Source organism: Ochlerotatus camptorhynchus, unplaced genomic scaffold (genome assembly GCF_037179485.1).
Source record: "Ochlerotatus camptorhynchus isolate MF236.1 unplaced genomic scaffold, CSIRO-AGI_Acam_v1.1 ptg000062l, whole genome shotgun sequence".
Classification (NCBI taxonomy): Eukaryota; Metazoa; Arthropoda; class Insecta; order Diptera; family Culicidae; genus Ochlerotatus; species Ochlerotatus camptorhynchus.
The window spans coordinates 8,218,005-8,244,354 of NW_027040552.1; the positions used below are offsets into that span (position 1 = coordinate 8,218,005).

The following is a 26,350-nucleotide window of genomic DNA, read 5'->3' on the forward strand; positions in this document are numbered from 1 at the left end:
TCTACCTTCGCCCTTCAAAGCTTCCGATAAAGTTTGGTTTCATGCAGAAACTTCAGCAACCGCTTCTCATAATCATCGTCGTTGCGTAACGCCGTAAAAAGGCTTGTGGAATCGATTCCGTATTTCGTCCTGGCCGCTTCAAATTTCCTGCAGTGCAGAATAATGTGACGAACGTCAACAACGGTTCCACAGCATTCACATGCTGGCGGAGCTGTTTTCTTCAGCAGAAATTCATGCGTAACCCTAGTATGACCAATGCGCAGACGAGTGAGTATGCGTTGATCGGCAGAGCTGTACTGATCGATCCACTTCTTCGTTTCCCTTTTGACCTCCTTCAGTTTCACATCTGTCAATTGTGCCCAACGTGCTTCCCATAGCTGACGAAAGACTTGGTTCATGTTCTTGATGGAATCAATCCTTGGTACGGCAACGTTGATTGGTGGACTGTTTCGTGCTTCACTGGCTAGACGGTCTGCTTCTTCGTTACCGCGAATTCCGGCATGACCAGGGATCCAACAAAGGTGGATCGGCCGTCCACGTAGTAAGCGCTCGATTTCCTGGATCCACGGATGCTGCACAGCAAAAAAATAATTTTGATATCACGTCAAAGTGTCCAAAATATGGTGTAATATTACTTGCTAAAAAGGACAAAATTATCATTAATACAATGCATTAACTGACATTACGCTGCTTTTACTGCATTTGTTTATTTATGCGGTCATAAAAATTACATGAAATTTTCGACATGATTGTAGTGCATCCACTTTGATGTGAAATCAAAATTATTTTTTTGCTGTTTGCGATCTACCACTCTCTATGGCCGAAAGACAACTGGCCGAATCAGACAGAATTATAACACATTCGGTTGATGCTCTTGCAGCGATGACGGCCGATTTGATTGCAAAGGCCTCCGCCGAAAACACACTACATTGTGACGGAAGACCTATTGCTTGCTGAATGCTGCTACTAAATACACCTGCTCCAACTATGTTCTCGCATTTAGAACCATCCGTATAAATAGCCAAAGCACGGTTAAACCGGTTAGCCAGCAACTCCTGCACGATGGGACGCACTGTATTCGGGGGATCCCCAGCTTTCACGAATATAATCAGCCTTCAGATTTATGAAGAGCTTTGAGTGGGTTGGCTCGTGGGTTGGTTTATTTCCTTTAAATTCCGTTATAACTACTTATCTTTTGACAGATACGCTATTTCGTCTGCTACTTGCAGATTTCATCAAGGCCAAGTGGTGTTGAGTACTTGGCACTGAGAAGTCTGCAAGTAGTAGACGAAATACGCGTATCTGTCAAAAGATAAGCAATTATAACGGAATTTAAAGGAAATAAACCAACCCACGAGCCAACCCACTCAAAGCTCTTCATAAATCTGAAGGCTGATTATATTCGTGAACAGAATATAATCGAAGAAACCAAAGTATTTTATTGTAATATGATTATAGAAGAATGTGAACCTCTATCAATTTAAATTCGTTTGGATTTACTGAGTTTCACCACGTAAATCATAACCCAAGTAAAAATTCTCTCTTTTCAAATGACATTCTTGCCTGTTGTTTGACGTAAACGCATGGTGAAACAAAAAGTAGGTTTCCCATAGAAAAAAAAAACCGTCGCAGCGCTGAAGGACAATCCTTTTGTTTACGTTGTGTGGCGACATCTACTATTTATAAGTGGGTACGTGAAACTAAGCTTATATGTCACCTTGCCCGGGGCTTGGTGACAACACAAAAAGGGGTCAACTTTTAGTCAGTTATTTTGCATGAAGTTCCACATATCTTATGTGCAAATATTTACGTTTCGGCAGATCCGAACCAGAACTGTTTTCCCGGGAACCTGGCCAGATTGATCAAGGCTACGATTGATGATATACAGTGATGAGTAAAGACACCGGGGGCATTATCGGACTTGAATACGCAAAGCACTTCGACAAGGCGATGGTATTTCCTGCCTTCTGTTCATCATTGCGCTAGAAGGTGTTATGAAACGATCTTCAATAAAACCAGCCAGCTCATCTGCTTCGCTTACGACATTGACATTATTGCAGGAATGTTCCAGGCGGTGGAAGTGCAGTATGCCAGGCTGAAACGTGAAGCTGAAAAGGTTGAAAAGGTGAACACGTCAACGACTAAGTATCAGCAAGCAAGCAATGTTTGAAATTCACAGACTTATAAATCTCTAAATTTTAGGATTTGTACTGTACTACGTACCCTTCTGGTCAATAAATTAGTAGAGTAAAACCGCATTCATATTTCAATTTACAAAACACACCATTAACCTAAATTTCGCTCGAGTCATATGCATGCCGTAACGTAACAGATAGAGGATGGTCAGGAATGCATGCACGGTGCGATTGCGTGTTATGCTGAGTTTCCTTTTTCTAGCGTTGGTGCACCGCAGAGGTCTCGCATTAGCAGACCCAAGTAAGGAAAACAAAAATGTCAAATATCAGCACTTATATCGATGGATGCGTAAAGGCAAACCAGCCAAATTGTTCAATGTTTGTCAACAACTCCCCAGGCGTCTCGTTCTATCTCTTTGTTTTCACATTAGACGTAAGGCAAAGCAAATTGTAAGAACTTTTTAAAACTGAAACCGTTCTGGCTATGTAAACGATGTAACTTGAATGAAATACAGAATTCTTTTTTTTATATCTTTATTAAGGAGACTTTCAGCCCTGGGCTGGTTCGTCTCCTAACTATATACATAATTCGTTATTCAGACTTCAAACTGGATTTTCAATGTGCTCCTCCGGGACACTACATACCGATTATCCATCCAAGCTTTAGTGCTCTGGTACAACCTTCTGGTTCCCAGATACCACTATTGGTGGAACTGGCTAAGTCGTTTAGCCAAATGTCTACTTGCAGAAAGTTGACATGTAATACCCAACAAACATTTTCAGCATTATAAGCCAACCTTTCCAGCATTGTGCTGTAAAGAAGCTGAAACAAAGCTGTAGATACAGCTACAAGCAGAAGCTTGCAAAATAGTTTTGGAGAGCGTTAACTCAACTTTTTCACAACCATTATTCAATTTGTCAGACGCACTGAATAACATCACCCAATAAACGCTAATGTCACTTGTATGCAAATATTAATCAACTTTCAACTTTTAGCTGCAAAACAAAGCTAATAAAGCGAATATATTACTTACTTGATGGCTTCTAAACAACCAACAACTCTTACTGAATAACATAAACATCAAAAGTGCTTTTTCAACAACTAAACAACCTTTACACAACTAATTCACTGTGTTAGCGTATATTTGGAAGCTATTTAACAGTCAACTAGGTTTATTTTAAGATGTGCAGTTTTACAGCTTTTACTCTGCTTGTTTACAAAGCTGAATTGACTAGTCGAGTTAAGTGATTCATGTGCACTATTATAAAGCCTCTACCCAGTTCCGGTACAGTGAATATAATTTGGTGGTGTGCTTATTAATAATCTCGATTAATTTAATTCGCAGTAAAATAAACATGATAAATTCTTCCAAAAAAAAAGCGTAAACAATATTTAACTTTAAGAGAAAGCTGTTTAGGGATTATTGGACAATCGGGTAAAAGGTTGAGTAAGCGCCTTTCAAGTTCACACACAACTAAACAGCAGGATTACAGTTGTATAGAAGCGTAAATAGATATATATGCAATAAGAGCTTGTCCCAACCGTCCCAACAGCCATAAGTAACTGACTAAGTTCGCCAGATTTGCTTGTAAAGAGGGTTGAGTAAAGGTTTCCTCATATTATATAACATTTGAATATAGCTTGAGGCTGTATAAATGAAATGAGCAAAGCGTTTACATTGCGAAAATTGTTAGTTGGGTAGTACTTTTGAAATTGCGAAGCGTGATGCGAAAAAGGAGTCTACAAGATAACATCTTAATAAAACGTAAGATGGAGAAAACCCTCTTGGATTTTTATAATCATGATAGGGGAAATGTTGGCTTCGGTACTACCTTAACCAATTATCGTCAGGGGGTAGACAAAGTACTAGAGCACTGAAATTTGGCCAATATTTGTTCTGGAACACAATGTATCCACATGCCAAAATTGAGCTCTCAAGTAGACCTGAGCGCCGCCACGCCACGCCGCCGCCGCCGATGATTTTCATACGCCGCCGCCGCCGATGAAATTGAACCGGCGCGCCGCCACAGTAAAATTGTCCACGCCGCCGAATAAATTTATGTCACGCCGATGATAAATCCCCAACACCTCTTCGGCAAAATGCATCTTGAACGCGTTGTAATTAGAACGTGTGTTCACGCTCGTTCATGGCTACTGAAAATTTAGTGAAAACTCACTCAATTTCATTACAACCGGATCTTCTCTAAATTTAGTAACATTGCCAGAACTAAATTTTGAGTAAAATGGCGAGGTACTTGTTGATGAGTTATTTCTACTCATTTCCATAGAATTGAAAATATAGGAAAATGAGTCAAAAATACACAAATGGGCAAATATTTCGTGTCTTTTCGTTGTTTCTTTAGGATTAATAAACCAAAAACTGAAAAACAGCGCTACATCAAGCATCAAATAAAACAAAATGCAAAACAATTACCATTTAATTTGCGGTACGTTTCTGCATCCACGGCGGCTGCAATTTGCATCATTTTCGAATAAATTCTTTCGAAATTTTAAAAAATTTTTCTACGACATTTTCACAATCAGGGCTGAAAAATTTCATTACAGCTAAAATGCTACTTTTAGAAATTATGAAACTATGGGATATTGAAATAATAATTTTTATATGTAAGATACAAGAAGAGGAGGTAAAGCTTGTGTAGGACATAAAACCTGTCAATGTCACTTCCAGAGTGTTAGCTATTAGAGTGTTAGCTATTAGCTATTAGTTACAACGAAGGGTATTCACTCATTGAAATATCTCATTACAGCTAAAATAGCTAATTGTGACCCTGTGAATGCAAAATTGACAGGATTTATGTGTCTTATACAAACTTTACGTCCTCTTCTTGCATCTTACAAAACAAATATTATTATTATTATACCTCATAGTTTCATAATTTTGAAGAGTGGCGTTTTAGCTGTAATGAGATTTTACAAACCTGCTCAAAATTCCAGTTTGTTTCTTTTTGAGTCAACAAATGTGCTGAAATCTTAAAATTGAGATCTGCCTTTATTTATTTATTGTTGAGTCAATGTTGCTCATATTCAGAAATCCCAACTACTCATGCTTTGACGTTTCAAAAGAAGTTATGAAAATGAAAATGTCTGACTCATGTTTGAGTAACCTCGAACAAGCCTGTATGAGGCAACTATTTAGCGTCATTTATAGCGAATTCGTTTATTATCAGTGCGAAACCGAACTTTTTGGCAGAGCGAACCTCAACCGGAGCTGGGTTTTAAAAACAAACGAGCAAACTGACGTTTGTCAGAAAACAAGCAGACCCAATTTTGATACCCGATCCAGATTGGAACTGAATAATAAACGAAATCGCTATTAGTTTTTTGACGTTTGTTCGCACTTGCTCTATCTAGCACACAGGGATGAATCCTCTTTGTCCTCCTGCTCGTGCTTGTTCGAGATTGCGTTTTGGTGCGCTGATCAAACGTCAAAAATCTCAGTTCACTGGTTTCGTCTCGATGAGCAAGAACGGCCAGATCTACAGGTGAGCCGACTCTTTCTTTCTCTCGATCCGACGAGAACACCGGATGAATGAAACAGTCGACTTACGGTTCCTTCTGGCTCACCTATAGATCCTGCGCATCGGTCTCGTCTTTACGCATTTGATTTTTGGAGGTTTTGTTTCCATTCACGACGATTTCAGCGATGTAGAATTTGAATTTAAATAAAATTCCCTTGAATTTTCTGTCGATTGATACTTCGAGTGGAAAAAAACCTTTAAAGTTAAACGTGGAAAGAGTGACGTAAAAATACATATATTGAAGGAGAAAGTGATCTGCTTGTAATGCATGTCAGAGGCTAAAAAGAGGCCGGGTGATACCGAGGCCCGGAATTGTAAGTCGAAATGGATACAATAAACAGACACATCTTAACCGATATCGAAGAATCTGGAGATTGACTTGATATGGATGGGCAAAACCCGTTATCTAGTATGGAGGAGGAGCTAAATGCTCAACTTCCGAGTTTGTGTGAAATGAATGTCAATGTTCCGTCAAGGACCTAAATAAGCCCCAACACTTATAACAATCAGCGTAACACGTTAGCATTACTTACGTAAGATGATGAAAAGTCTCGAACTAAATAGAGCTGCCGTGAATGCTGTATTGAACCGTCTCACGATCTCATATTCACAGCACATGAGTGGGCGCTAGTTGAATACTTCCGAAACTTTCTTGAGCCGTTTGAGGTGAGTTTTTTAAGTTGTGGTTCTGAAACTATAATTGTAAACTATTGTTGCTATATCTCTAGTAACTAAGCCTACTAATAAGTTCCATCTGACCGATTGGTGACCATATAGGGCTTGAAAATTAATAACCAACCAGTGCATTGAAGATCAGATGTTCGTTTACTGACACACTAGCCATTCGATAGCTGGGAAAATAATGTTTGATTTTCACCTAACGAACGGAATTCACTAACTGAAATGCATTTAAAAAGCATCAGTGTTCATCCAGTTAATCTTGACATTTTGAAATTGCATCATTTTGGAAGAAAATGTACTTCAACTGAAAAATTGTCTCAGTCAGCGGACAAGTTAAAAACGTGCCAGTTAAAAGTCGATCACGTAGCGCACATCTAGTGTGAAAAGTTTCATTTTAGTTCCAATGTGATTTTATTCTAGTCTGTTTCTAAGAAATGGTGGTGAAAAGATTGTAGTAAAGTTCCGTTTTGGTTTACAGATTATAGTAACTCTGTTGTCTGCTGAAAAGAATGCAACAGTTAACATTGCCATGCTCTTGCGATCTGAGATTGAAGCCCTTATCAGTGAAAAAATTAGGACTTGCTTGCCATGACACACATGAATCTGGGGATGAAGGAGCATCTGAATCGAAAGTTTCCTGTTAAGGACCTAATTTTGATTTCGACTTTACTTGACCCTCGATTTATAAACCTGAAATGCGTTAAAAGTGCTTTGGATGAACGCTCGATTACCAATTTCTTGTACGTACTGTATGATATGAATTTATTGTACGGACATCATTAAAAAACGAATATTCAAATGGGTTTCTAATCAGATGAATGCGATGAAATTCCTTCTAACTCATCTTCCTCGTTGCTCAGTCTTGCTATGAAGCACTCAAACGTTGAAGATAGTGTGACCTCTGCCATCGAGAAAGAGTGCACCGCATATTTGGCTACGTCATACCTGAACAACGTTGTAGATGGAGATATTCTCTGCTTTTGGAAAATTAGAAAGCTTGGCAGTCTTGGTTCGCAAGGTCTCGCGAAAGGTATTGTGTGTGCACACCAAGTGAACGAGTTTTTAACATAGCTGGGCCGACCGTATCTGCACGTCGGTCAGGCATCCACCATAAGAATGTGGATAAAACATTCTTAATTCATGACAATTACAGCATTTGCAAAAATAGAATTGTGCAATAATCACTGGCTTACTGACGAGGATCGGATTTACATAAAGGTGAATAAGGGATTATTATTAACAACACGCTGAAATTTGATCTTTTTTTTAATCTCTAACAGGTCCAAGTTGTGCGGGATTCTACGTATATCCGAAAGACTTCATCTTCAATTACATAAACACAAGTTATATGACTACAATGCGCGTACATTCAAATATGCATCAGAGTAATAAAAGCACATCATTTATCACTATCAACATATAAATAACGTGTAATTCTCAATAAATGATAAAAGATTACTTTTCAATACTATCCACCTCTACATAACGTACTTTTCTATACTTAATAAAAAGGTTGCTTACACTTTGCTATACGACTCAACCCCCTGCAAATGTAAATAAGCACTTGACTTACTTTTCTAAACAAATTCTGAATGCACGGCCAATGAGAACGACTCAAAATTGAGTAAGAGTTACTCATATTTGAGTTCAGGTCACTCAAATTCGCGAAAACGTAGCTCACCCATAGAATGAGTCAATTTTCCGACGCTTTTCCGAGGAAAAGTTCTTGAATATGAGGAAAACTGAATGTGGTTGTAGTCGTTCCACTAGTGCACTTCTAAACGTGGGTAAAATTTTCTTAAATTTTCCATATATTCAGGAACTTTTTCCCGGGAAAGTGTCGCAAAATTTATTCACACTATGAGTGACCTACGTTTTAGCGATTTTGAGTAATCTGAACTCAAATGTGGGTAGCATTTTTTGTACATGTGGGATTAGTTTGAAAAGTATTTTTTTTCTAAATCATTAAAAATACACTCACGCCGACCCACGCCGCCACGCCGCCGCCGCCGAAAGCAAACGGCGTGACGCCGCCACGCCGCCGCCGCCGGCAGAAAATAACATATCACGCCGCCGCCGAAAATATTTTGATCGGCGCACAGGTCTACTCTCAAGGACGTTGCTTACCCCCTGACGATAATAGAATAAAATATTGCTGAAGCCGTCCTTTACCCTACCAGTTTCTGAACAGTTTGCTTTACAAATGTATCTGCAGCATTAATTCAATGACTGTAAAAATACTCAAATAATACTAAGTTGAAAAAAATCGTAAAGTTTCCGTTGGAACAACTAAATCATTTCAGAATTATGTGTACCGATAAATCAAAATTTATTAATTTTGAATTATAAGCTAATGATAACATAACGTGAAGAATTATAAATGGCATGAGATTTTGTTCAAGGAAGCATCGTTTAGACAGTTTAAAAAAAAGCATGCCGTATCCCAGGAAACCATCCCCATTGTGAGATTTTCTGTTTCCACTTTTAATGTAGCAATAAAACGATAATTCAACGATAACATTTATCAATCACCCATTCAAGCAGGACCAAAATGTTGCTTTAATCCACTGTTTCCCTCCAAGGGGATGTTTGTCATTTTGCCTGTTAAAGTTTTGTAATTTTTTTACGATTATGATCACATCATACAAACAGCGAACATAAAACATCATTCCCCGTTGCAGTAGGCCATATTATTCTGAATACAACCTAGAATGACAAAGAAGGCCACGAATTTGAAGCCCAATTTTACGACCGAGCAGGAAACCGATAAAGAAAAGTGATCCCTATGTGAACAACTACAGCCCCTCGTGCTTTCAAGATGCATGGCATTTACGTGTGTCACACGTATTTGATATTTACTTTCGCTGGAAGAAAAACAATACAATCTCTAGTAGCAACGACATGTTTCCTGCATAAATATCAAATAGACGTTTCTTTGAAGCTGATACCGTGAAAATGAAACGGTCGAAATTTTCGTGGTACGTTTTATGGATTCAGTTTACCAACCAGTTTGACCGCAACAACCCGAAAAGATCCATATTTCTATCAATATCCTAATTTATTGCCACAAGATAATTCCAGCACAAAGCTCACCCCGTCTGACGACAGAGGGTGATGAATAACCCCCCGGTCTCTAATTTACGATATTTGAGTTAGGATTCAATTTATGGCCAACATATCTGATGCACTCTATTTACCAAAAGGATTCACACAAAGCTAGGACTGTCTCCGTTAAAAAAAAACGGTCAGGGTGAATGCACCCAAAAACTTAAAACCTGTAATCCAATTGAATTTATTCGCAGAAAAGCGAACAGAAAAATCACATTTTAAAATTGGCAAAAGGATTCAATCTGTTTGCAGTCTATCACCCTTGCGACTAAAAAAAACAGTAAAAGGACAAGACACCAGCTGCTGTCCTTTCGAATTTCCTGCGCTCCCAGAAATATCTTCATCCTGTCGCACCACGAGCCAGCCGCCGAGGAATGACTTGACACGTCCTAAAATCCTTTGTTTGTCATAAATAATTCATAAAAACAGAGAAGACAAACGGACCTCGCTTTCGCTTTCGTTCGTTGGACTGTTCCTCCTCGGTGAGTGCGTTCTTTGATTGATGCCACTGATTTTGTTTGGACTATTGTCCTTCCTTCCCCGGCGATGACGACTACGACCGAATGGAGCATCCACGGAGGCAAGAAGGAAATGACCCATTACCTATTCTATTCCGTTCCTGAATCTCCTTGGTTCTCGATTTTTTTGGCACTATCAATCAGAGATATATGGCGAGGATGAAATGACGTAAACGATTCGTCATGGGTCATCGTGATGGTGATTGAAAATGTGCAATTTTGTGATCTCTGTGTGTGTGTGTCTCATCTTTATTTTACGACCATTCCTCGACGACTTGGACTCTTGGGGTAACCTTTTTTACGGGCCGATTTTGGCCTTCGAAACTACTAAAATACATGGGATTGGTAGCAGAAGGGGGACGAGATGATCAGGGCACATTTGTCTGGATTGTTTATGGATCATTTTTCCTATCACACACTCAGAGTGCTCATTTGCTGAAGAGTCGATGGTGATTTTTATGGATGATGGCAGTGGGATCAATATTTTTTTCATTGATAACATCTTTTCCTGGACATTTTTTTCTTTCTTGAGATACAGTATATTTTGCACGTGGACCACCTACCAATGCATTGCAATGACAATAATAATGTTCGCTTCAAATTTAAATAGGTTTTACCGGACCAAAAGTTATTTTACACTGGATTTTTTCCGATAAATTGGCGACGTCTAATATAAAGTACGGCCCTGAAGATCATTAAAATCATCTATCAAGTTTCATTACCATTTGTTACTGTAGATGTAAAAATATCATTATCGGTACCCTGTGACAGTGAGTTGTAAATAAATTATGGGTTGTTAACCCTATTAAATGTAATCCCGGCGGGACATTTGAACAGGACATAATCAAACAAAAGTGAAATGATAGCGATTTGGGAAGATGGCTACATTCTAATCTCCTTCAGGTGTTGAACCTCTAGCGTACACAGCAGGGGTGGCAAACAACTGTCATGCTGATTCCGTTAGTTATTTTGTTAATTTGATAGCTATTTTTGTACCTTTGGGGCACCACCAATTGATACCCGAGGGTTTTACAAGTGTAAGAGTAATCTAGCGAGTTTTCCACAACCTTGCTCCTCCCACACAAAATGCATGCTGCGCACGCTAGTGTGTCGAACAAACCATGGACATGGCCCACGATTTTATCCGCGTCATGCCCAGTGCTGAAAATTTGTCTCCGTCGCTGCATAAATGTGGGCTACTATGACGATCATTGCAACATCGTCATCAAACAACGTGCGACAAAACAAAAAACTTCATTCACTGCTGATAAACAGTCTGTCATTTTGTATGGACGATCAATGCAATGCTAGTGATCTCACTATGATCGTCAAGACAAGAAATATCATGTCACCAAGGGTTTCCGTACACTCATCCTGCTCATTTTAAAGGGTGTCCCACATCAAATTGTATCCCGGAAAAAAACGCTGTAGAAATTACCCATAGGATATTTTCTCTTGAAAATTTGAGTAGAAGTAGTTTAGAGTGTATTGTTTACACTGTATTTTTATCGCTGTCAGAAAGTTGGAAAAAATGGCGTCACCCGAAAAGCAGCGCCGCGAATTGATTTTGCGCAAGCACCAGGAAAATCCTCAACTCTCTCATCGGGACATCGGAAAACAACTCGGAATCGTGCAGTCGACGGTGAGTCGTGTGATTAAACGTTACAACGAAACTGTGAGCATCGAACGGAAGGAGAAATGCGGTCGAATGGATGTTCTATTAGTGATCAGGATCACAAGCGTGTCGTTAAAGCGTTTAAGCGGAATCCCAATGCTTCGGTCAGAGATGTGGCCAAAAAGTTGAATCTATCAAAGTCTTTCGTTCAGAGAGCCAAGGACCGGGAGGAACTGCAAACGTACAAAGTGCAGAAGGCTCCAAATCGTGACGAACGGTTAAATACGGTGGGAAAGTCACGGGCCCGGAAACTGTACACTCAGATGCTGACGAAGCTTCATTGCCTCATCATGGATGATGAGACTTACGTCAAGGCGGACTTCCTGCAGCTTCCGGGACTACTGTTCTTCGCCGCCTAGCACAAGTTTGATGTTCCGGAGAAAGTAAGGAAGCAGAAACTTTCAATGTTTACAAATACATGATTTGGAAAGCGATCTGCTCATGTGGCAAACGAAGTGCGCCGTTCATGACTACCGGGACTGTAAACGGGGAGATCTACCTCAAGGAGTGTCTACAGAAGTGTCTGCTTCCTCTGTTGAAGCAACACGAGGGCCCTAAGATCTTCTGGCTGGATCTAGCTTCGTTCCACTATTCAAATGTTCTCCTGGAGTGGTACGAAGCCAACGGGGTCATTTCGTACCCAAGAACTATCGAACCTACAAAATGCGTGTCGGCTGTTTGCAGAATTTTGTGGCAATAACGACATGGAGATCGGGGTCTCGCTCTTCCCCCATCGGCCTGTGCACAAAGTCACGTGGGTTTCCCTTGATGGACATACCGAAAATCAGATCAACCACATCTGCATCAGCCGAAAATGGAGACGGAGCCTTCTTGATGTTCGGAATAAACGCAGTGCTGACATCGCGTCTGACCATCATCTCCTGGTCGGTGAGATCCGCCTACGCATTGCGCGGGTTCAACGGCGGGAGGAGAGACTCGGGTGGCGATTCAACACACGCTGACTGGAAGACTCAGCAGTGAAGAGATCGTTCGTCGAAGAACTCGAGGCTGGCGCAGCTAATATTCCGGAAGGTGGCAGCGTAGAAGAACAGTGGACGAGCATTAAGAATGCCTTTATTGAAATAAGCGAGAACAACCTGGGTGAGCTGCGCACTCAGAGGAAGGAGTGAATCACCAATGACACCTGGAAGAAGATCGAGGAGCGGAGAGAAGCAAAAGCCGCGATAGAGCGAGCAAGGACCCGAGGAGCCAAGAACGAGGCCCGTCAGCGGTATTCGGCTCTAGAGAGGGAAGTATAAGGGACAAGCAAGCGTGGGTGGACTCCCTGGCTGATGAAGGGGAGAAAGCCGCAGCAACTGGCGATATCCGCCTCCTCTATGATGTTTCACGACGCCTGAGCGGGGCAAGGATGAACCCAATGATGCCTGTGAAAGACGCGACTGGACAGTTGCTCACCGACCCCGCTGACCAGTTGAAACGTTGGTTTGAGTACTTTGAACAACTTCTCGAAGTTTCAACGGTCAACCAAGCATCAACATCTCGGCATGATCCGCCAAGGGTGAGGCGCGTTACACGCGTCAACACTGAAGCTCCATCATTGCAGGAGATAGAAGCAGCCATCCGAAGTATGAAGTCAACAAAGCCCTGGGTGTCGATCGCATACCAGCAGAGATGCTCAAAGCTGACCCCATGCTATCCTCACTGGGACACCGCGACTTTTCCGGTCGACTGAATGCAAGGCGTCTTAGTAAAAGTCCCCAAAAAGGGGGAACCAACTGGCGAGACATCATGTTACTGTGTATTGTTCGCAAAGTTCTGTGTAAAGTTATCCTCAATCGGATACAGGAGAAGATCGACGCGACTCTCCGATGACAGCAGGCAGGATTCCGTGCTGGAAGATCCTGTGTGGACCATATTGTCACGCTCCGCATCATCTTGGAGCAGGTCAATGAGTTCCAAGAGTCCCTGTACTTGGTATTCATTGACTACGAAAAAGCTTTCTACCGACTTAACCACGAAAACTTGTGGGGCGCTCTGAGGGAGTGTCTGAGAAGATCGTCAACCTCATCGAAGCGCAGTACGAGGCTTTCTCATGCAGAGTGTTGCACAACGGAGCTTAGTATGACCCGATTCGGGTAATCGCAGGTGTGAGGCAAGGATGTATATGTATTATCACCGCTACTGTTCCTCATCGATATCGACGAGATCATGGTTGGAGCCGTTGACCGTCTACCGAACCATGAGTTGCTGTGGCAGCTTATTACTATGGAGCATCTTAACGACTTCGATTTGGCTGATGATGTTGCGTTATTAGCACAACGGCGCTCTAACATGCATAGGAAGCTCGACGACCTTGTGGAACGCTCCTCTGAAGCAGGTCTAACCATCAACGTCAACAAGACCAAATAACGGCATCGGTGGTGTAGTGGTAAGCGTGATTACCTCTCACCCCAGCGGGCCTGGGTTCAATCCCAGTCGGCGCCGCCGGGATGTTCTGAGGCATAACATCTCTGATCACGCCTTCCTTCGGATGGGAAGTAAAGCCGTTGGTCCCCGGTTCATGAGTTGATGGGTCGATAGGTAGGGTCCAGGTGTGGGAGCTGCCTTCCTGGTACGTCGGTAGCATTGGTGCTCAGCACGGAAAACAAGATCGACGGAAAAAACAAACCAAAGGAAAAAAAAAAAACAAGACCAAATCGTTGGATGTCAACACGGAAAACCGTTCCAATTTCACGGTAGCTGGGCAGACAGTGGAGAAAGTCGAAAGCTTCCAATATCTTGGCAGCCAGATAGCGTCTGACGCGGCACCAAGAGCGACATAGGTGCACGGATTAAGAAGGCGAGAGCTGCTTTTGCCAGTTTGCGAAATGTATGGTGAGCGAATCAGATCAGTCGACGCACCAAAATCCGAATTTTTAACTCGAACGTGAAGTCTGTGCTGTTATACGCCAGTGAAACATGCTGTGTATCAGCGGAGAACACTCAGAAGCTGCAGGTGTTTATCAACCGATGCCTGCGGTACATAATTCGTGCCTGGTGGCCCCACAACTGGATCTCAAATTCCGAGCTTCATCGTTTGTGCCATCAGTAGCCGATAGAGACAGAAATTCGTGAACGGAAGTGGAGGTGGGTCGGCCACACACTACGACGGAGCGGAAACGCACTGGACTGGAATCCAGCAGGACATCGCAGCAGAGGCAGACCCAGAGGCTCGTGGCGGCGGAGCCTAAACAGTGAAATTAAGAACGTTGACCGAAATTTGACTTGGGCACAGGTCAAAGCCAAAGCGCCCAAAGCTAGTAATCGCCCAGGATGGAAATCTTTCACAAAGGCCCTTTGCACCCCTGGAGGTGCGCAGGATCGTTAAGTAAGTAAGTAAGTAAGTAAGTACTCTGACGGAACTTTCTACTTACCCTCCTCCAAGATCGTTCTCTAGCTAATAAATTATCACACTAAAGCATCATGTTAGAATTTCCACACTTTGGGGCATAATGCGCCTCTTGAATGTGGTGTGGAAAGCATAACCATCAGGCGCAAACCATTGAAATTCAATAGAGGAAGAGCCTAAATGTAAGCTTCCTTGGCAATAAAAGAATATCTGAAATAGCCAGCAGTACAGTACCCGTTCAATTTTGGCAACAAGCCCGAAAATTTAACGCTGCCAAAATCGAACCGTGCCCAAATCGAACCGTACCAAAATCAAACGGTTTTATTTTGACATTTAATATATGATTTCGTAGATTTTGGCCCGCTGTGAGTCGTCTCTATGACATAAACGTTAATAATAATTAATCTTTTATTAAAAATTGAAATCACAAAGAGCAAAACTACATTATTTTCAAGATCCGTTCAATTTTTGTACGGTGCCAATTTCAAACCCCGTGCCAAAAACGAACAGTGTTGTGGTTTAGTTGCCAAAATCGAAATGATACTGTATTTCAAAAGCAGGTTTTTATTACTTTAGCGGCGCCGGTGGTGTAGTGGTAAGCTTGATTGCCTCTCATCCCACCAGGCCTGGGTTCAATCCCAGTCGGCGCCGCCGCGATGTTCTGAGGCATAACATCTCTGATCACGATTTCCTTCGAAAGCAAAGTGAAGCCGTTGCTCCCCGGTTCATGACATTGATGGGTCGATAGGTAGGGTTCAGGTGTGGGAGCTGCCTCTCTGGCGTCGGTAGCATTGGTGCTCAGCACGGAAAACAAATCAAGGAAAAACAAAATATTTTTATCACCAATTTAAACAAGAATATGGCAATTTCCGTTAAGCTTATCAATTTTAATATCTTGTCAGTAGCCGAATACAACATTGTACTTAAGATTAATTTGAGGATTAATCGGAGATCTTCCTAAGCATGGCCCCCATCTCCCCTACACACTCAACGACGTTTTCCTTGTTCGGTAATTATTTACCGAAAAAAATCGGTAAATGAAGAATATTACAGATTTTTCGGTAAACAAAAATAATTATACCAACATTCGGTAACGTTTTACCGAAGTGACGGTAATCAGGCTTATATTTTCGAACTTCGTTAAAGGGAGTACAGTAAGAACTGAAAAACAAAGCAAACGCCGAATTCGGTTAAAAAATACCGAACAAACTGCAAATTACAGAAACGTTTACCGAACTTCTGTAAATAATTCCAGACTGTCAATCGAAAGACGGTCATATTTATACCAAGTGTTAAAGTAAACATTAACAGTAGAAAGTGACCGGAAAATCCAGTGAAAACAATGTAAGTATGTTCGCAAATACAGATGAATAATGCATCTCTTAAATATTCCTAATGAGATTGATAATTACATGAATTTCTTTCATTTTTATGATTGCTCTTCAGACACAGCCAGAAAGTCTGTGCTTTCGGGATCAGGTTCCAGTCAATGTTTCTGGACTGGCATCCCCATGAAAGCAGCCACCTGCGAAAAGCATACATACTCCAACGAATATATGTTATTTTAAAATATATTTTAACCTAGATTTTTACTATTGAATAAAATCTCGTAAATACCTACGGTAATAATTTCTAAATGTGTACGCGACATCTATTTTATATCAAACGTTGCATAACCTTAGGCGTTATTCCCATATACAATAATCCAGAAACAAAAGTCCAAATACGATCCAATTATATAACATTAATGTATTTCCTGTGAATTTGACGTGTATTTTAAGAAATCGTTAGATAGAAGAATAATCAACATTTTCCTGTAAAGGTTACTAAAGTGAATTTAATTTTAAGCTAGTAATAGCTTATTTTGCAACTGAGGATTATTGGCTGAAAAAATTAAAACTCACCTGAAATCATATGTTCAATATCAAAACATATATAAATCAGAATATTTCTAGTATTGAATTAAATAAAACATGGTTCTAACATGCCGCCATGATAGAGTAATTGCTGTACAGTAAACAATGTAAAGTGTTCAACAATTGAAAAATTACTGTAATTGAATAGAAAATTGCAGGAGGAAAACTTATCGGACCCTCTATTGGTATAGTGCCACGGTGTCCATCTAACCGGGGAAAACCGGGAATTCGGGATAGCAAAATCTTCAAGGCACGGGTCTTCTCTATAGAGAAAAACTCAAACATGCCTATAAAATCTGTTCATAATTCAAGATTCAATCAGATTCAATTAGCTGAAAAAAATTTGAATACCATAATCCGGGGATAAATTGATCACTATTTAACGTAGATAAATAAAATTCTACAATAAACTAAATTTAAAAACTAATAGTATTTAAATCATAAGCTATGAGGGCTCCATCGTCCTGCATAATGTCTTATAATAATGGCTGGTTTGTTAATATTTAGGAAATCTTTGAAATCTTAAATTTAAAAACATCGATATGAGGTGAAATTGATCAACCCCTCAAATGGCTTCCCAGTGCATTTCTAGTATTTTTCTTATTAAATCAGGGTTCCCTGAATCCAAATCAGATGCTAAAACCCTTGTGTGAAAAGTGTTTTCAGCAGAAATGCCAAAAAGGATGTCTTAAATGAACAGTTGCGCCTAAATGTAGGCAATTTCATTCAAATTCACTGGTTGCGAAAAACCCTGGATTTCTTGACATTTGAAACATTCTACCGCAATTTATTCAATAATTCGGGTTCATTGACACTCAGTTTAGTAAAACGTGATACTTGATTGGTAATAACATCAATCGTTGCAGTCCTGTGATCGTTTGTTTGGATGTTGATATTGTATGCTACTTAACGTCAGCTCTATAATACTGAAATTTATGCAATTTTTTTTTTGTTCAGGAAAAACACATCATGGCATGGCAATCATTGAAGTCTCATGATGATATACTTTTGAAATTCCTCTTGACATCTATCGCCGACCATGTTATACGTGACAGTTAAAAGTGCAACGCATTATGATCAATTGCTCAATATAATATATATATTGAGTATTGAATATAAGCTCAATCTTGCAAACAAGCTATACCAAATGATAGAGGAGTCATTCCTCTACCTGTTTGTGTTGTTTGTTTTCGAGATTGAGCTTTAATTCGCGAGAAATCGGTGATTGACGTGTTTGTTTACAACTGCAATTAGGCCCAAATCTTGAAGTTCTCTGGAGTTCTTCAATTCTCCACGGGAGCCAATGGAAAATGTTCTTTTTGGATACAACATGGCAGCACATTGACAGGTCTATAACAGTGACAGTTCGTTCATATGGTGGATTTGAAAACGCGCGAATTTATAATGCGTGTTGCAAAAGGCATCCCAAGTAACAAATCTAGAACTGCTTGGCTATATTCTAAATTTATAAAGGTTTTATTGCAGCTGTAACCAGCATTACCTACAGCTTTATGACGGTCATGTACAATGCAAGTCATGTAATATTCTTATAGCTATCTACAAAATCCCTTTATAAAAAACCAACTGGTGCTTATGCTATTTTCACTTATGAAAGGTTTTATGATTGCCTTGAAGTATAAAAAAGACAAAAAATCCTTATATTGCTATAAAAGTAAACGCAATAAAACTAGTTGGCCATGAAACCAACCAAGAAAAAAAAAATGCCACTGCATTTTCTGCGGATGTAACAAAGGAAGCTGTAAAGAGTGTGCCTCCTCACCATTCTGAACCATCTTCACTTCGAGTAGACACATTGCTACACCAAAAATGACTCATGAAGAGGAAATATATAATTATCTGGAGTCGGAGGATGATACCTACGTCAACTTGCGTCTCTTATCAGATTTACAGTCGTGGATGGTCACAACAATTCAACAATCAGCAAATACATGGGGTGAAACTGTCGAATCTTGGTCAAAATACATGTAAGTTCTAGGACAAAAAAGTTGCTATCACTCATAACTTTTCATAAAGTTTAATGTACCATTCAAAACTTTTCCAAATGTTTGTAAAATTCATCGGTTGCACCCGTAGAATAGGAGTATACATTTGCCCTCAAATAAAAAAAAAATGAATTGCTCTTGTAAAAAGAATACAGTGCTCGAAATAAAATCATGCATTATGCTTTTCTGTTCTGCTTTCATCCAATGTAAGCATTAGACATTTTAAGAAATTGCGCTTGGTGTTTTTCTTGCCTGCTGTCCTCTGTCGCCATATTGTCATTATTAAAATGCCCTTAGCCTTGGAATAAAATCCAAGAAATTTCAATAAAATAATGGCTAAATTAGAGATCCGAAATGATTTCCAGTGTGCATTGGTATGAATTTATATATTGAGATCGTTTTTCTGTAAAATTGAGACGATTCCATCAAATTCATGTGATATCTGAAACAACCTTTATTGTTAACATGAATTATTTTGGAGGCGCATTTATTTGACGCTCATATTATCCCAATATACACGATAAAATTTCACGCGCATATGTTTTGGAACTTCTAATAAGTCATATATTTTCTTTAAGATTTTCACTAATGTCGCCATGAAACAAAATTGATTGCATGGTGATCTTGACACCAACACTCAAATCTATTTTTAACGCTAAAGATTTCCATATGGAAATTTTTTTTTAAGTAGAACAGAACAACAACAAGCTAATTTATGGCGGTTGCTTTGAAGCAATCAAAATTAAATTGGAGTTATAACGGATTTTCACCAAAGTGTAATAAAACTGCTTGAATACAATATTACTCTTAAAGAGGCTATCAGAACCATTTGTAGAGTATGGGGCTTTCTTACAAAAGGTGATTCTCAAACATGCTTTATATGTGTTATCAAGAGTGGTCCACTTAGCTGGAAGACGATCTTATAGCGGTTATCAAAAGGTTGTGCTGAAGCTATTAATTTCATTGACGGTTTTATAAAATTGATCTAAAAAACCACTAATAGAGTGCATTAAAACAAGTAATGCTACTTGGGATCGCACGTGTAATTTGATTAAAGATGTAAAACATTGTAAGAGAATAACTTTTTCAAATTTTCCCTTGATTACAAAAGTCTGTAAATATCTGTGAAAAAACTAAAAAGTCTGTAAATGTCTGTAACGAAAAAAATGTCTGTGAAAAAAAAAATAAAAGTCTGTAAATTCACAGATATGTCTGTAAATCTGGCATCTCTGGTTGCTCCTGAAATCTCATGCTGGTAGACGCTGATGCCCTGTTTACATTATACTGGTGAGATTTTTGCTAGCTGCTGGCTCATTAGCGCTAGTGAAATGGCATAAGTGTAAACACCCTAGAAGGTTATTTAAAGTTAAAATAATTGCAGACCACCAATTAGTCGGTATCAAGGGTTTTGCTGTTTCGAAATACATCAAGCACGTCATGGGGTTTCGCCACCGATAACAGCTCCTATATCAATCGCCACAGGCTATCCTGAGTCAATGCACGGACGGAAAGCAAATTCTACGCTAATACTAGAAAAGCACCACTTCAGCCCCAGCAGCTAGAATCATTGAATGTCGATAGAATTGAGGAAAACATAATGCCTTAGAGTGCAGCTCCTTCATGTCTCTTTCATCTCATCCTGCCGTCCATTCACTGGATGGAGCAATGATCATCAGCGGGTAAAAAATTCACCTCATCCCGTCCAACTCCCACCGAAATCGAGCGAATGAATAGAACTCGTCGATTGGCAAAACGTTCAGTTCTCAACCAGCAGCAATCCGAATCAGAGCATCCTTTCAATTCAAGCTTCGTTCGGTGATTTCTGAGTTCCGAGATAAATTCGAACACAGTCTGGAAGCGCAGTCTGGTGCACATGGCTAGAGACGCGAGGTAATTTTTATTATGCACAATTCTGTATTTTCGCTCTCTTCAATATATTTCCGTTTTTTTTTGCTGTGACTTCTTTCATTCGTGTCCTGCTTGCATGATACGGGGATTCTCATATTTTTCCCTCATCCAGGTCTGCATTCGTCTCATTCATTTTATTGATTCGGAAAATTTTGCACTCTCCACGCTGTTTACTGTTTGTTGTGATGCCCTTTCTCCTGGATGATTTCCTTTTTCCTATTTTTTTTTTGACGTTCCTACCTAGGAACCACCGCGTGCCGGATTGTGTTCAATATATGAATGCACGTCAAAGCTGATGATGATCATCTCGACTAGCAACCCAAAACACAACAGGAGTGCTATGCGCAATGCAATGGGAAGCTGTTGAATAGAAACAGACGTTCCAAATGAGATTGGTTCACGATAAACCTTCTCCATACTTTCCCTTTCCTTCTTCTGTTCCGTTCGTTGTTGTTGAGGATTTTATTTTTTTTGTGCTTTTTCATTAATTTGTGCGAGTAGGAAATAAAAATGCTGGGTTTATGATGCTTACAGAGAAGCTATTCAAAATTGTAGCTTACCTAGAGTGAGAATGGGGATCAAATGAAGGAATCATCATTTGCTATAACCGTAGGTATCTGCGAGAGTTTTTAAATAACGAGATTCCGCTTCAACAAAAGTAGGAAATAGTAACTTTAAATCCACGTCAACATCCTTCCAATATTCCTCGAGAGATCAATGGCTTTTCCACATCCTTTAGATCACAAACACCTTCCATCCATGCCCGCACACAAGCATAGAGGCAAGATTGAAAGTCAGCAAAATGCTTCGCATTATCAAAATTGACAACTATCTATACGTGTTATGTCTCGACAACATGCCATTTTCCAATCCACCCACGCCACGACAAACAACGGCAACACCCGTTTTATAGGGAAAAAGAGAAAGCGAACAGGAATGCATGCGGAGACATCACTTTGATCAGGTCGTCAATCTGCGGATGGGGAACACTGTTGTGTATCGTTCGTCACGACATGCTCGGCGCTCCAACTACAGCCATCCCAGCTCCAACTCACTCAGTCTTTTACTTTATTGTCTACTTTTTCACTTGAATCACTCGCTAATCCTGACATTCCATGTTTAGATTTTCCATTATTTTCCATTTTAATGCCACTCGATGCAGCATCCTTTTTATACTTCACTCAGTCAATATGGTGGTGGTGCTGTTTGTCGCTCGGAAATGCATCGAAGATCTAAGCCATCAGCTGCAATTCATTCACTTGGTTGGCTGCTAGGACGACGATGACGAAGACGATGGGACAGCTTCCCACTCCCAGACGGGTGAGATCCAACCGGAAAGATACCGTGTGTGTGTGTGTGATAGCTAACAAGCAGAAGATGCATTCGCTTTTTTGCTCTTTGCCGCAGGATGATTTCCGAAAGGATGTAACGTGTGTATTCTTGGATTCCGCAACCGCACAGCAAGTAACCTATTGTATCAATTTATAGAATCGAGCTTAAACTTTATGATTATGTATTAATAAATAAGTCAGGGGATGGAAACCGAGCAGAGACGATGGAATCGATTTCTGATGCTCAACCAACAAACATCAAATTAGAGGTTATTGTGTACAACGGTTCGGTTGGGGAGCAGCTGTGATGGTGGTTTTGTGGGTACGGAAATAATGATCGGATTTTGGAGAAAACCAGACAGTAATTTGGAGCTCGTGATCATCGAAGAGCTGGTTAGTTTAGATGGCAGTAATGATATTTGAAAGTTGAACCGAAATGGGAGAGTGCACCTGACGTGAATTCACAAAAGAACAATGTTACAAGGGAGATTTTGTAATGTTCATACAGTAGGTGCTTTTTATATATGAGCAGTAGGGTTGACGCACCAATAGTGGAGGTACGTTAGTGCAATATTTTCCTATAATGGCTGTACGAGAGTAAGACCCCTAGAAAATTACAACCCTGGAGAGTTATCACCGTCGCTGCTACAGCTGATCTGCAGCCAACAAAGGGATTAGACTACAAGTGGAGATGCGTCTATTGTCCACACGTAAGGGATAGCAGCGATCATCGTACCTACGGTCGGAGCATCGAGAGCAGCAGATGAGATGATCGAACGACGAGTGCGAAGCTGGACAGAGCGGACGGACAGTGCGAGAGGGAGATTTGTTCTACATTGCCACGGGTCAAGCGATGATCAGATCGGGAGACGGGAGTTTAGTTGGTTTCAGTAGCCGTTGGAAACGGTTGATGCTCCCATCGGGGACGAAGAATATCTAAATTGTTAGCATTAAGTTTGTTTGTGAATAGTAATTTGTGAAAAGTGGAATAAATGTAGTTTTCGTAGACTAGTGTTTGGCCAATCCGCGAATGTCCTTTTTGTGTCTCTGGAGAAGAAGAATACTCCCTGGAATTCCGCACCCCGTTTCACCCCAAAAGAAACACCAACAACAACAGAGTCCCCAAACAGTGTTGGAGTCGGCACGGATGCTCCACTGCCACTACACATCGAAGGAGGTAAGCCAGCTATCCAACATTTTGGTCCTTCGATCCGGATTCCTAACTCGGGGACCAGTTGAACGGAATTGCGCCACAACGAAACCAACAGTGCCAAGTGAGCGCCATCGTACCCGCGCGAAATCGCCATCGCGATATAGAACATAATTGGCACGTCGCCATCGCGGATCCAAGGAGGCTTTGGTGGATCGCCATCACCAAATCGGTGGATAAGGGACAATTGCCAGCATTGTTCGCGGAAAATTGAGCCGAGGAGGAAAGTGGATAGGACCCATTTTGGAATTGAAACTGCATCGGATAGTGCATACCTGTGGATGCTGTGAGGATTTTCGTGCATGCAGAGAATTTTGGATTGGAACAACCCCTAATCATACCTTGCTTCGCTGGAGCACCGAATTAGCAGGAATATCTGCTTTGTCCAGGTAATTATTTATAAGTTCGGTGTATGTCTAGCCGAGGCATTGACTTACCATCTACTAACGCCAACCTTTCGACGCATGCCTTTGTATTCGTTGCATGGAACGGAGCATCTACTGTGGTACCGAGGACTGAGGACAGCGTTCAACTTCTCACCACGGACGATTCAGTGAAGGAACGGTTGTGAATGCGCATAAGCCGTTAGCCCAGATTTTCACCTTTCTGAAGGACGATTGCTGTGGACGGTGGGAGAAGAGGGAGCGGCCATTTACTCCCTCCCCGGTGAGTGAACTTTATTGTATATGTCACTGCCGAGCTAGGTATACAGAAATACACTTAAAATGGTGTTTCCGTACATCCTCTTCAATTAATGCCACGCAAGCCCTGCAATTGAACTGTTCGTTAGAGCAAGTCTGTTGATAAACCCAAATTTGCATCCTCGACTGGTTTTCCGTTCTGGTTGGTGAAGCTGTTAGTCCTCCAGGTTAGTTGAACGGTATATGTCCTACCGAAGCTAGCCATACGATTGCTACATAGCCATTATTCCTCTTCGCACTGCATCCTGCATACACACACGTTCTGGAGTTCACATTGTCTGCGATCAAGGCAACATTTATACCAATTTGGTGTGGAAATTGGATAACTTTGGATTGGTACTGCTGTTGGTACCTCCAGGTAGTTTGCCACAGTATATGCCCAGCCGAGGCTTAGGTTTCTCTGCATATTACACCCCAAATTCTTCTCTTCTGTGAACTTCAACCTAAAATTGAGTGATCCCTACCGAGGCAAGATTGATGTGACGTCATCGGACCTTTTGCTTCTTTGGTTCGAATTTGGATTCAGAACAGTTACCTGTTCTTACCAGGTCAGTAATAGCGAGCAGTATATGTCCGCCGAAGCGGAGACTACACGCGGAATACTACACCTCCAATTTCTTTACCGATTGTTCGACATCACATCAAAATGCCACCCACCACCCGGAAAGGATTGTCATCCCTGAAGCAACTGAGGGTTCAATTGGACGATTTGAAATCCTCGTTCGATGACATTTGGTCTTTCATTCAGAAGTTTTCTGATGAAACCACCGGTACTCAAGTCGAAGTTCGATTACAACGGATCGATGATTTATGGGAGAGATTTAGTGAGAATTTGGTCGAGCTAAAATCTCATGAAGACTTCGAGGATGAGAAGAATTATTATAGTAAGCTACGCAAGCATTTGAGCGATCGCTATTATGAAGCCAAAACCTTCCTGTTGGACAAAAGCAAGGCCCTTCGCGTTTCTTCTGAGTTGGAACAGTCCGCCCATGAACAATCAATGTCAGGTGTTGTCGGTCATGTCCGGTTACCGCAGATCAAACTCCAATCATTCAACGGTGACATCGATGACTGGTTGAGCTTCCGAGACCTGTTCACCTCGCTCATCCACTGGAGGACTGATTTACGAGGGGTGGAGAAATTTCATTATTTGAAGGGGTGAACCTAAAAGCCTAATCGATCCACTGAAAATTACCAAGGCGAATTACCAGATAGCTTGGGATATTCTGGTAAAGAGGTACAACAACAACAAGCTGTTGAAGAAGAAGCAGGTCCAATCTTTCTTCAAACTTCCGACCCTCTCCAAGGAATCTGTTGCTGAGTTACGAAATCTGGTGGAAGGTTTTGACCGAGTCGTACAAACACTTGATCAAATCGTTGAACCTGCTGAGTACAAGGATCTCCTATTGGTGAATCTGCTCACGATGCGACTGGATCCATCAACTCGTCGAGCATGGGAAGAATATTCGGCCAACAAGGAGATGGATTTACTGACAGACCTCACCGAATTTCTGCGTCACCGAATGCAAGTACTGGAATCCCTTCCATCTAGGCAGACGGACAACAAGATCATCCATCAGCAACAACCACCACTGAAACCGAAAGCTTCAGCAATCAAGGCAAGCTACAATTTGATTCAATCGTCAGGAGGAAGATGTGTGGCTTGTAAGGACAACCACCTTCTATACCAATGTTCCGCATTCCAAAGACTTTCTGTGGTGGATCGGAATTCTCTACTGAAATCTCAGGGACTTTGCCGGAATTGCTTTCGATCGGGGCATCAGGCAAAGGATTATCAATCCAAATTTTCCTGTCGGATCTGCAAGAACCGTCATCACACCCTGGTTTGCTTCAAGTCGGAGAAGGATCACACTGTAACGGTCGCAGCGATTGCTGGGGGCAATCATCCTTCAAATTCCAAGGAATCCCAAGGCTCCTCAGGTATCAATTCAATCCAACTGGGTAACGTGGCAGCCACTGACGTTTCGGTATGCGGTACGTCTAATCAACTCACATCGCAAGTCCTTTTAGCGACAGCGGTAGTCATCGTCGAGGACGATGTTGGTTCAAGGTACCAGCCCGTGCTCTTCGCGAATCTCGGATTTCTCGCGAGATATGAGGTTTTTGGTGCTACCCAAGGTGACTGCGAATCTCCCTACAACCTCAATCAACACGGAAGGGTGGATTCTACCGAATGGAATTGAGCTAGCGGATCCTGCATTCTTCACGTCCAAGGAAGTTGACATTGTGCTAGGCATCGAGGCTCTCTTCGAAT

At 41.1% G+C, this 26,350-nt stretch overlaps 1 pseudogene; it reads left to right on the top strand.

Annotated features, from left to right (window-relative positions):
- Nucleotides 1–23,403, top strand: part of LOC135717587 (uncharacterized) — a 103,830-nt pseudogene extending 80,427 nt beyond the window's left edge.
- The last annotated feature ends 2,947 nt before the right edge of the window (nucleotides 23,404–26,350 follow it).